The sequence below is a fragment of the Oncorhynchus keta genome, chromosome 32 (assembly GCF_023373465.1).
Source record: "Oncorhynchus keta strain PuntledgeMale-10-30-2019 chromosome 32, Oket_V2, whole genome shotgun sequence".
Lineage (NCBI taxonomy): Eukaryota > Metazoa > Chordata > Actinopteri > Salmoniformes > Salmonidae > Oncorhynchus > Oncorhynchus keta.
Window position 1 is genome coordinate 12,331,214 of NC_068452.1, and position 13,012 is coordinate 12,344,225.

The window sequence follows — 13,012 nt, forward strand, 5'->3', positions numbered from 1 at the left end:
GACTGCCCCTAATCCATAAGGGGACGTATCACAAGCCAACTTCACTGGCATTTCAGGGTCGTAATGCATCAGGACCTGTTCAGATGTTATGAGCCGTTTTGCCTCCAGAAATGCATTTTCACACTGCTCTGTCCACCGCCATGTCCTAGTCTTTTCCAGGAGCTGATTTAGAGGCTGGAGTACTGCTGAAAGGTTTGGGAGGAATCTTCTGTAGTAATTGATCAGTCCCGTGAAAGATCTCACTTCTGTGATATTTTGTGGTCGTGGTGCCTCGATTTTGTCCTGTGTTTTGTGCAATCCATTGCAGTCAATCTCATGTCCACAGAAGACAATCTTGTCTTTGAAGAACTCACACCTATGTAAGTTTGCCTGTAGACCATACTCTTTCAGTCTTTTCAGGACCACTTCCAAGTTAGCCAGGTGCTCTTTGTCGGTGCGTCCTGTTATGATCATGTCATCCAGGATACACTGGGTTCCTGGGATTCCTTGCAAAATCTGGTCAATAGTTCATTGCCAAATGGCTGGGGCTGATGCAATGCCAAAAACCAGGCTGTATAGACCTTTGTGTGTGTTTATTGTCAGGTACTGTTTGGAACTCTCTTCAACCGGTAGCTGCAGGTAAGCCTGTTTCAGATCGCTTTTACTGAAGTGTTTCCCACCAGCTAGTGCAGCAAATATGTCATCCAGACGTGGTAGGGGGTATTGGTCCACATGCAACATTGAATTCACAGTTACCTTGAAGTCCCCACACATTCTAACAGACCCGTCTTTCTTCACAATAGGAACTATGGGTGTGGCCCATTCGCTTCTGTCCACTTTCGTCAGGATCCCTGTATCCTGCAAGCGATCGATTTCCGCTTCCACCTTTGATCTCAAGGAGTATGGAACAGATCTGGCTTTGCAGAATTTGGGGGTTGCGTCATCTCTTAGTACAAGTTTTGCTGTGAAGCCTTTTACTGTTCCCATCTGATCACTGAAAACTGTGTTGTATTTCTTCCGCAAGTGTTCCAGTGTTTGGTCTGTGCCTTTCTCTTTGGACTGGAACATGTGGAGCATTTTCAAGTCACACCAATTCAGCTTTATTTTTGAAAGCCATTCCCTGCCAAATAATGGGGGGCCAGTTCCAGGCACCACATACAGCTGTAACTGCACTCTGACCTGCAACGCCCCCATTGGGCTCAATCTCTCTCCTGAGTATGTCTTCAGCAACACATTTGTGTTCTTCAGCTTGATAGCCTTAAAGTGCTCATTGTAGACGGTAGTGGAAATTATAGACACTGCAGATCCTGTGTCCAGCTCCATGTTGAGGGGTTTGCCTTCGATATCTGGTGTCACCCATATTATGCTACTGCTGGGAGAAGTCACTGTGTTTAACTCCATTGTACCAATTAATCGTTCATCTGAATCACTGCCACTGTTCTCTGCGAGTGCATTCACAGACCCTTTAATTTTCTCAGTTTTCCTGTTGTGACTGAATTTTGCTTTGCATGCTCTTTAAATGTGCCCCCTTCTACTGCATTTGTGACAAATTTCGTCTTTAAAACGGCAGTCCTCTGCTCTGTGACCATCTCTGTCACACCTGTTGCATTTTTCGGCCACACGGGGCGCTGTCGGCTGCGTGAAAACTTGTGCAGGGAAATTTGTGACAGGTCAGTACTTCTTTTACTTTGCAACTCAAATGCATCTTTAGTCGCAATTTCCATAGCCACAGCAATTTCAACAGCCTTTGCAAACGTGAGCTCTCGTTTTTGAATGTGTTCATGTTTCAGTCCACAAACAAATCTATCCCTTAATGTGTCATTTAGGTTCTCTCCAAACTGGCAATGTTCAGACAGTTTCTTCAACTCTGCTACATATGTACTAACACCCTAACCTCCATTCTGATCTCTCTTGTGGAAACGAAAACATTCAGCGATGAGGAGTGGTTTAGGTGATAGGTGATTTTGCAATATCTCCACAATCTCTGTGAATGTTTTATTTGAGGGCTTCAGAGGGGCAGTCAGATCTCTTAGCAAACTGTATGTTTTTGGGCCAATTCAACTCAACAACGCTGGTACTCTTTTGTTATCAGCAATGTCGTTTGCAATGAAGTACTGTTCCAGTCGTTCAATGTAACTTGCCCAGTTTTCTTGCGTGTCATCAAACATCTTTTTTCCCGATGCTAGCCATTCTCTTTACCTCCGGCTCCACGGGTCTTTGATCTGCCGCCTCGTTGTCGTCAGCTCTCCCCAAAACAAGATTTCAAAGACTAGCAGAGGTAGAGAGGCAGGGGTGAGGACATCCTCCTGGTATTTTGACAGTCCCCGAAGGACAATACAGAAGAGGGATTTGCTCTTGTTCCTTCCCTTTCTCTAATGTATTTTGTAATAAAATTAGCAAGTGTAGTAAGATCAATGCTTTACTAGGACTGGAGACCACAGCAGCAATTCTGCTCTTGCCCAACCTCTTCAAAGAGGAGCCAAGTGGCCTTTATGTCCGTGACAAGGTATGCCTATGCACCAATCATGTTTCTTCATAAACATAAGTGTGCATGCTTATATAAAACTACAGCTGAACATTTGTTATGTTCTTTGTTAATTGTATGTGTATTAATCCTTTCTTACTTTTGTTGACACAGATTTCACCGCTCTTCACTCCTTTACTGCACATCGGCGGAAATCCATTTCACCATGAGAGTGAAATCCCACTGGCCTTAGATGGGGAGAACATCCACACCCTCGAGGACATCTCCATGGGACTTGGGGCTCTGCTTGGGCTGTATTTTTTATTTTCCCTTAAATTTCCCAAAAATGTCAGAAAAACACTTATGTTGTTAAGTTACTGTGTTCTGGGGAAAAGAGAAGTTGGGTGAAGTTACCAGGGCAGGTCATAAAGATGGCAAACTTCCTAACATAACTGAGTGGATACGATATACACACTAAAGCTGAAAAATCTTTATTTAGCATCAAGTCTACAATGTTAGTTTACCTATGATTCATTTTTAATATATATTGTACATCATTATTATTTTAAATGTCCTGAAATGCACTTTACAAAGTAATTTTATTATTTAATATGGTCTGACATGTCTGCAGAAATGTTGCAATTTGTAATGTGTTATGTTTGGTAAATTGTATTGTAAATATTAATTCACATTTGTGGTGCCACTAAATAAACAATTAATTATTTAAGTCAATATTGTCAATATTATTCTATATTTTTGTAATGGAGGGAGGGTGGACAGGGAGTTAAAAAATGAACCCCAAAAGGTTGAGGAACCATAAGGGGTTCTTCAAATAACTTATAGGGGTTCCCGCAAAAGGTTCTTCAAATAACTTTTTTAGCTTTTTGTCTGAAAGTATTTTCTCAACTGCGATACCAACTCCAGTCAGCAGTTCCCAGTTTTACTTTATCAAATCTATAATCATTATACACAATAACAATTCATCATATTTTCATATATTCACAGAATCCATATAAAACGTAAGAAATTATTTGGTACTCACGAAAACCATTCAATTAGATTTTTCAAGGACTCTCCATAGCTAAGAATCAGCTCTCCAAACATACTCCCAGCAGAATTTAAAAAATAACTTTTGTTTCCCAGACAATGACCATGGGATCGTCAACGTTTCTCTAACCTCCCAGAGACCACTGGAAAATCAAGCCTCCCAGGAACTATAGACCTTCCGCTGTTTTCTAAAATATCATCCTGCTTATTATCCAAATTTCAATAATCTGAGTCAGCATATTTCTATATGTTACTATCCAAACCTCAGATTAAGACTAATTTCCACATTCACACAACTCTCATAATCACACAATGTTATTCCCAAACATACCTAATCAATTAGTTCTTCAACAATATTTTAACCTGCAGGAATATTTACACATTTCTATGTCATGGTTAGTTCCTAGGATAATGTAACTCATACATGTACATCTTTCAATTCTTCTAAAATGGGGTCCAGGTTTTAAAAAATTACAGGTGCACCTAACTATCTTCTACTATATCATAAATGGTCTTAACTAGAATCTGTGTTTACTAGTTTTCATCCAGTTCACACAGATAGCTGTCTCGGCCCTGTTTACACCTCAAAGGTGCCCCCCTCACACAGAAATACACACTCGGAGCCTACGAGGATTTTCTAAAAACTCCTCTTTACATGTTTCGCTTGTCTTTTTTAAACTATGTTTGAGATGTGGTATTCACTCTGCTCGCTCAGATCAAGGGTTGGACCATCTGCTCCGTTCCCAAAGTGTGGTCTCCCTGAGATCCCATGTTTGAGGGATCCCTCGTGCACGATTTACCCAGGTCGTCAGGAGCGGTCACCAAGTGAAGATTAACATCCCCATCGCCAAATGTGGTTAATTTCTTTAATATCAAATGAGGAGACAAACTTATCACACAAGTCAGAGTTAAATTTACATATTTATTCACTTAATAATAAGGGAGCAGGTCAATACAACGCACAAATATAAAGTGAATCAATTGAGTGTTCTACGATAATGATGGCTGGTCGACAAATTACCCCCAGATGACTCGTTGAGAGCCACGATACAAAAGTACAAAGGTCTTTTACAGCCAAGATACACCCCTTCAACATACATGACCAACAACAGATGTATAGAACTGGTCACAAGGTTATGATTTGTATGAAATATACTTATAATTCTCAGCAGACAGTATCTGCTGTAAAAACAGTCCTCTTTGTGTAGAGACCAGGGTCTGGCCCTGGGGTCATCTCTCCCTGGTACCATATAGAACAGACACATTAACTCATGATCTGGAATGCGGTCTCTTTAGGTTTTATCACCCAAAAGACATTGTAAATCTCCTGTCAGTGTTTTCTCCCAGAGGCCCATCCTCAGTAGAACACACAGACACAAACGTTATAAGAACCCTCTATACTGTTGCATAAAACAACCATTTGATCCAATAAAAGTAATATAACATAATGTTGCAGTTTTGCTCTCAGTGACCACTGAAAGTTGACTAGTAACAACAACTGGGACCTAAAAGACACCCACCATGAGACCCACTAAATCTGCCCAAGAAGAGGGTGGTTAAAATAATTTATTTACAATCAATACCATTCACACTTTACAAAATCATATCTCTCATTCATTCTTAATTACTTATATTTACAAAACCAAATCACCAAACAAAAACAAACCTCAGGGGAGCATCGTCCCTCCCCATCATACCTAACCAATACCTAACCCTTTCCCTATCTCCCCTTCCCTAATCTATCCCCTTACCAAACTCACTCTAACACTCCCAGCCCGAAACCCCCTTTCCACCTCTCCCCAATCTCTCCCTGTCTTGACTAAATTCTTCCTGGCTTCCCACAGTCCCTTTTTAAAGAGACTCATGAGAAGCCAGAGCAGAAACCTGTCCCTATCCGTTCCCTTTGCTCTCCCTACGCCTCTCTCTAGCCTAGCCCATGTCAAAACAAAATCACTCCTAACCACACCTAGCATCACCCGTGCCCTAGCCCAGACTAGTCCGGCAAAGGCACAGTCCCAGAAGGCATGGCGCACAGTCTCCTCCCTGCCACAAGAGGATCTTGGACAGGTGGGGGATTGCACCAAACTATACCGGTACAAGATGGAAAGTACCGGCAAACGCTTGTGAAGGCTCAACCAATTCAGGTCCTTGAGCCCGTTGTCCAGGCCCCGAGCCTGCACTCCCTCCCAGACCACTGACGAGATGCCCGCTGCGGGCGCAGGACTCCCTGCCTGCCTGACCTCCTCGTACAGGTGCCTGTGGTCTAAACCTACTCGGGCAACTTCAACCTTGGGGTGCGCACTTGGCCGCATGACCAAAGTACCACGGCAGCTGTTCCGCCCGAGGACCCGCGTTAGACCACACCATTACGCTTCTCGCCTGATACGAGAAGAACACCCGCAGGAGGTAACCGGACGGGTGTATCACTGGCTGAGCAAGCTCCGCTAACAAGAAAGAAACAAAAATTGAGTCCAGCTTGAGGGGGAAATGTGGTACCCCCCTACCTCCCTCCCCGATGGGACAGATCATGCGTGCCCTGGCGACCCACTCGCACCTGCCACTCCACATAAACTGAAACACAAGCCTCACTAGAGGCCTCCTCAGACAAGCCGGCAATGGGTAGATGTACGGCAAATACAAAAGAGACGGCAACACATCCACCTTTAGGACCAGGACTTTGCCCATAAAAGACAAATACCTAGCCTTCCACATTGCTAGCTTCCTCTGTACCACTGCGATACGCATGTTCCAGTTTAGCGTCGCTGAGCCGGAGGTCTCAAAATGAACCCCGAGAATCCTCAGGGCCCCTTCACAGAGAGATAACCCGCCAGGCACATCCGTTCTACCGTGCCATCTTCCAAAAAACTTGACGGAAGACTTTGCATGGTTCAGAACTGCTCCCGACGCTCGGGTAAAATCCCCAAAGATGGCAAGGGACCTTGTCAGGCACGAGTCCTTGCACAACAGCAAGGAAGTGTCGTCGGCGTACTGCGTCATCTTAACACGCAGCCCACCACTTCCAGGGATCAACAAGCCTTCCACCCCTGTGTCTGCCCTAATGGCAGCCCCAGAACTCCATGTACAGAACGAAGAGGAGAGCCGAGAGTGGGCATCCCTGCCTGACCCCAGACGAGAGGTCAAAAACGTCACCTAAGTGACTATTTACACTAACTCGACACCCCGCTCCGACATATAAAGTACGGATCCATCCTATAAACTTCTCCCCAAATCCTAATCTACCTAACACCCTGAATAGAAAAGATCTATTCACGCGATCAAAAGCTTAAGCCTGATCTAGCGCTGCTACCATTAAAGGCAGCCCTCTATCTTCAACCCAAGCGATGGAATCCCTGATCAACTGTAGGTTCCATCTTATAGAGCGGCCCTCTACCCCGCACGTCTGATCCTCGTGGACGACGTAGGGAAGGGCTGTGCGCAACCGGTCTGCTAAAACCTTTGCAAGAATCTTGTAATCTACGCACAGCATGGTCAAAGGCCACCACTTGCCAAGGTCAGTTGCTTCCCCCTTCTTATAAAGAAGTGACAGCACACCAACAGCCATTGATCCCCCCGGGACCCCCGTCTCAAGGATGGCCTTCAAGACTTCGAGAACCACTGGTCCAAGTATACCCCAAAACTTGAGGTAAAACTCAGCCGGCAGCCCATCCATCCCAGGCACCTTCCCTTTTCCCATCCTCCTAAGAGCGCTCTCAACCTCTTCTAGTGAGATCTGGGCCTCCATCACGTCTCTAATATCCTCTGGCAACCGCCGGGACAAGTGTTCTAAAAACACGTTTCCCTGCTCTACATCTATTTCCCTTTCCTTAAATAAACCTTGAAAATGATCAGTTGTCACCCTGACCATTTCCTCTGGTTTACTTACTATACTACCATTTTCTTCCCTAACTCCAAGCATTACCTTCCTACTCTGCCTGGCCCTAACCGACTTAAAGAACATAGCGGAACAAGTCTCATTATGTTCTAGAAAGCCACTATGCGCACGCTCCAGGAAAGCTCTAGCCTTCTGCTCCTGCAGCTCCCTGAGCTGCGCCTTTAGGGCTGCGAATCTCTCCCAGTCAATCGACCCGCCGAGGTTGCCTGCCTCGTACTCGAGTTCAATTAACCTTTGGATACGATCCACCTCCCTCCTTTCCTCCCTTTTTTTCCTTCTACAATATCCTATTATAAAAGCCCTTATCCTCCCCTTAACTAAATCCCACCACTCTAACATCCCCTCGCACATGGACCGGAGGCCGTCAAGCCTCCGAAAGAAACAAAAAAATGCGTCAACGAAAGCTTGCTCCTCCAGTATATCCCGATCTAACTTCCAGTACCCCCTACCGAAGAGGCAGACTGGCAACCCCACCTGCAGGAACACCCCGTCGTGATCCGTGAAGAAAACAGGCAACAGCCGCCCAGACAACTGACCCAAAGACCTGGATACAAAAATGTAGTCGAGCCTCCGCGCAACCCCCCTGGAGTTGCGCCATGTAGGACCGACCATTGCCGGAGTAGTGTGCAGGCCACCATCAACCAGACCATGGCAAGCCATTAGCACAGAGATGGCACCTGCACTGCTATCACCACCTACCCCTAAATCTATATTAAAGTCTCCTCCTATCACCAAGTGCCTGTTTGTAACACACAGGGGCGCCAGACAGTCCACCATCTCCCTCCTGTCTGCCGCCACCTGTGGCCCATACACCCCAATTAACCTATATCTAGCTTCTCTAAACTTAACATTGATCCCCAAAACTCTACCCTGCATTATTACAAAAGTGTTCTCTATTTTAACCTCTCTATGCCCACACAAAATCCCTACTCCTGTTGAGTGCACCCCTCCTATGCCCCAAAAAGATTCCCCCTTATCCCACTCCCTCTTAAATCTACACACATCCCCACCATCCCTCAGGTGAACCTCCTGTAAAAAACAGAAATCAAACCCCACACCCTCTAAATAACAAAAAACCGCCCTCCTTTTAACATTATTCCTTAACCCCCTAACATTTAGACTAAAAAAAGAAACAGAACTATTCATTTAATTATTAACAACAAATAAAACCCCCAAAAACCAAAGAAAAAACAGGAGACTCACCCGATGCTCCCCTGGTCCATCTCCACCGGCGGGGACGTCCTCTCCTCTCCTGACGCCCCCCCGTCCTCCATCCCAACTCATGACCCAGGCAGTGTGTTGGGTCCTCCCTCCCCACCCACCCACCATCCCCCCCTCCCTGTTTGCCTCGGGGCTGCATGTAGGGGACCCCATCTCCTCAAACAGGAGTTGGGATCCCTCTAGCAAACAGCCCACCGACCCCTCACTGGAGTCATCCACTAAAATGCAAGGGGCTGAGGCAAACCGGGAGGACAAATTACCCCCCCCCCCCCTCCACACCCCCCTCCCCCTCACTTCCTGCCAAGCTCCCCCTCTTCATCCCTTTCTTCTTTGGTGAAGGAGGTAGCGGGGAGACACAACGTCCCATCCCCGCTAAATCCTCCACCAAATCCCTCATTTCGACCTCGAGGAAGCCTGGCAGGCTGTCCCCCCACTCCTTTCCCCCATCTCCCCCTCCCCTCCCATCTCCACACCTCCCTCCGTCCCAGTCACTGTCACCGCTCCCTCTTCCACTCCTTCTCGCACCACTGTCCCACTCTCCCTCTTCTCCGCTCCTTCCCGTTCTTCCGCCTTCTTTTTCTTCTCTCCTTTTTCCTTCTTTCCATCTTCACTCCTCTTTCTTCTCGCCTCTTCCTTCTTCCCTTCTTCGTCCTTCTCCGTCCTTTCCCCTGTGCCATCCGTACAATCCGCACGCGTCCTTTCTTTTCTCCCCCCATCCCCCGCTCCCCCCCCAGCTGCAGACGCGTATGACCTGTGACGAGCCAGGCAATCACGCCACAGGTGTTCTCGGGAGCCACACCCGTGGCAAGCCTTGGGCTCGTCACACTCCCTGGCCTCGTGCTCTTCCGACCCACAAAAGCGACACTTCTTGTTGCTGCACGAGGCCAGGGTATGGCCGTAGGCCATACAACGCCTGCAGAACGGGGGCTGACGTGCATAGTAGAGTGTTCCCCTGTCAGCCCCCAGGGAGAACATCGCCGGAGGATGGAGGTAGCCATCCACACTCTTCGGGGACTCCCTGAGTAACGCCTGGAAGCCTCTCTTCCCATTCCAGAAACCCAGGGAGTCCCTGAGGTACCTCGCTGAAGAGACATTGTCCATGTACCTCCCCAGAAAGGCCCTCACTTCTTCGTCCTTCATGTGCGGATTGTACATGGTTACGGTGACCACCCTGAAGTTGTTTCTTGCCAGGCTGGTCACCGTGTAATGACACAGGGGACCTTCTTTCCTTTCCGTCACCGTCTTCATAATCTCATTGTGTTTTTCTTCCAAATATAGGGTTACATCAAACCCCTTCTCCATTGGGTTCCCCTGAAGGCAGAGAACATCTCTAACCTTCAATTTTAGGTGCCCCATTAGGATGTTCCTCCCGAAGGTTTCTCTCCCCCAAGGCTCCATCTCTTTTCCCCGCCAAGAAAAGCGCACCGTGTTGGCCAGTCCAATCCCCGGAACCGACGGTCCAGATGTACTTTGCGCCATCTCCTCACGGGCGATTGGCGCACCCGTCCCACCACCTCAAACTTTTTTACAGGTGGTTAAAATAATTTATTTACAATCAATACCATTCACACTTTACAAAATCATATCTCTCATTCATTCTTAATTAATTCTATTTACAAAAATATCAAACAAAAACAAACCTCAGGGGAGCATCGTCCCTCCCCGTCATACCTAACCAATACCTAACCCTTTCCCTATCTCCCCTTCCCTAATCTATCCCCTTACCAAACTCACTCTAACACTCCCAGCCCTAAACCCCCTTTCCACCTCTCCCCGTGCCGCATGCTTCCCCCACTTCCTCTCCTCCTCTTCATCCTCCCCCTCAAATCACCTTCCACCCTTCTCACTATCCCTTCCACCCCCAATCTCTCCCTGTCTTGACTACATTCTTCCTGGCTTCCCACAGTCCCTTTTAAAGAGACTCATGAGAAGCCAGAGCAGAAAACCTGTCCCTATCCGTTCCCTTTGCTCTCCCTACGCCTCTCTCTAGCCTAGCCCATGTCAAAACAAAATCACTCCTAACCACACCTAGCATCACCCGTGCCTAGCCCAGACTAGTCCGGCAAAGGCACAGTCCCAGAAGGCATGGCGCACAGTCTCCTCCCTGCCACAAGAGGATCTTGGACAGGTGGGGGATTGCACCAAACTATACCGGTACAAGATGGAAAGTACCGGCAAACGCTATGAAGGCTCAACCAATTCAGGTCCTTGAGCCCGTTGTCCAGGCCCCGCGCCTGCACCCCTCCCAGACCACTGACGAGATGCCCGCTACGGGCGCAGGACTCTCTGCCTGCCTGACCTCCTCGTACAGGTGCCTGTGGTCTAAACCTACTCGGGCAACTTCAACCTCGGGGTGCGCACGCAGCCACTTGGCCGCATGACCAAAGTGCCACGGCAGCTGTTCCGCCCGAGGACCCGCGTTAGACCACACCATTACGCTTCTCGCCTGATACGAGAAGAACACCCGCAGGAGGTAACCGGACGGGTGTATCACTGGCTGAGCAAGCTCCGCTAACAAGAAAGAAACAAAAATTGAGTCCAGCTTGAGGGGAAATGTGGTACCCCCTACCTCCCTCCCCGATGGGACAGACCATGCGTGCCCTGGCGACCCACTCGCACCTGCCACTCCACATAAACTGAAACACAAGCCTCACTAGAGGCCTCCTCAGACAAGCCGGCAATGGGTAGATGTACGCCAAATACAAAAGAGACGGCAACACATCCACCTTTAGGACCAGGACTTTGCCCATAAAGACAAATACCTAGCCTTCCACATTGCTAGCTTCCTCTGTACCACTGCGATACGCATGTTCCAGTTTAGCGTCGCTGAGCCGGAGGTCTCAAAATGAACCCCGAGAATCCTCAGGGCCCCTTCACAGAGAGATAACCCCCAGGCACATCCGTTCTACCGCGCCATCTTCCGAAAAACTTGACGGAAGACTTTGCATGGTTCAGAACTGCTCCCGGCGCTCGGGTGAAATCCCCAAAGATGGCAAGGGACCTTGTCAGGCACGAGTCCTTGCACAACAGCAAGGAAGTGTCGTCGGCGTACTGCGTCATCTTAACACGCAGCCCACCACTTCCAGGGATCAACAAGCCTTCCACCCCTGTGTCTGCCCTAATGGCAGCCCCAGGGCTCCATGTACAGAACGAAGAGGAGAGGCGAGAGTGGGCATCCCTGCCTGACCCCAGACGAGAGGTCAAAACGTCACCTAAGTGACTATTTACACTAACTCGACACCCCTCCGACATATAAAGTACGGATCCATCCTATAAACTTCTCCCAAATCCTAATCTACCTAACACCCTGAATAGAAAAGATCTATTCACGCGATCAAAAGCTTTCGCCTGATCTAGCGCTGCTACCATTAAAGGCAGCCCTCTATCTTCAACCCAAGCGATGGAATCCCTGATCAACTGTAGGTTCCATCTTATAGAGCGGCCCTCTACCCCGCACGTCTGATCCTCGTGGACGACGTAGGGAAGGGCTGTGCGCAACCGGTCTGCTAAAACCTTTGCAAGAATCTTGTAATCTACGCACAGCATGGTCAATGGCCGCCAGTTGCCAAGGTCAGTTGCTTCCCCCTTCTTATAAAGAAGTGACAGCACACCAACAGCCATTGATCCCCCGGGACCCCGTCTCAAGGATGGCCTTCAAGACTTCGAGAACCACTGGTCCAAGTATACCCCAAAACTTGAGGTAAAACTCAGCCGGCAGCCCATCCATCCCAGGCACCTTCCCTTTTCCCATCCTCCTAAGAGCGCTCTCAACCTCTTCTAGTGAGATCTGGGCCTCCATCACGTCTCTAATGTCCTCTGGCAACCGCCGGGACAAGTGTTCTAAAAACACGTTTCCCTGCTCTACATCTATTTCCCTTTCCTTAAATAAACCTTGGAAATGATCAGTTGTCACCCTGACCATTTCCTCTGGTTTACTTACTATACTACCATTTTCTTCCCTAACTCCATGCATTACCTTCCTACTCTGCCTGGCCCTAACCGACTTAAAGAACATAGCGGAACAAGTCTCATTATGTTCTAGAAAGCCACTATGCGCACGCTCCAGGAAAGCTCGAGCCTTCTGCTCCTGCAGCTCCCTGAGCTGCGCCTTTAGGGCTGCGAATCTCTCCCAGTCAATCGACCCGCCGAGGTTGCCTGCCTCGTACTCGAGTTCAATTAACCTTTGGATACGATCCACCTCCCTCCTTTCCTCCCTTTTTTTTCCTTCTACAATATCCTATTATAAAAGCCCTTATCCTCCCCTTAACTAAATCCCACCACTCTAACACCCCTCGCATGGACCGGAGGCCGTCAAGCCTCCGAAAGAAACAAAAAAATGCCTCAACGAAAGCTTGCTCCTCCAGTATATCCCGATCTAACTTCCAGTACCCCCTACCGAAGAGGCAGAC

General features: G+C 47.9%; 1 protein-coding gene across 2 annotated transcripts in view; it reads left to right on the plus strand.

Annotated features, from left to right (window-relative positions):
- The window catches only part of LOC118365743 (zinc finger protein ZFP2-like), a 426,011-nt gene that overhangs the window by 47,076 nt on the left and 365,923 nt on the right, over positions 1 to 13,012 (plus strand). The gene's annotated exons all lie outside the window — the stretch shown is intronic.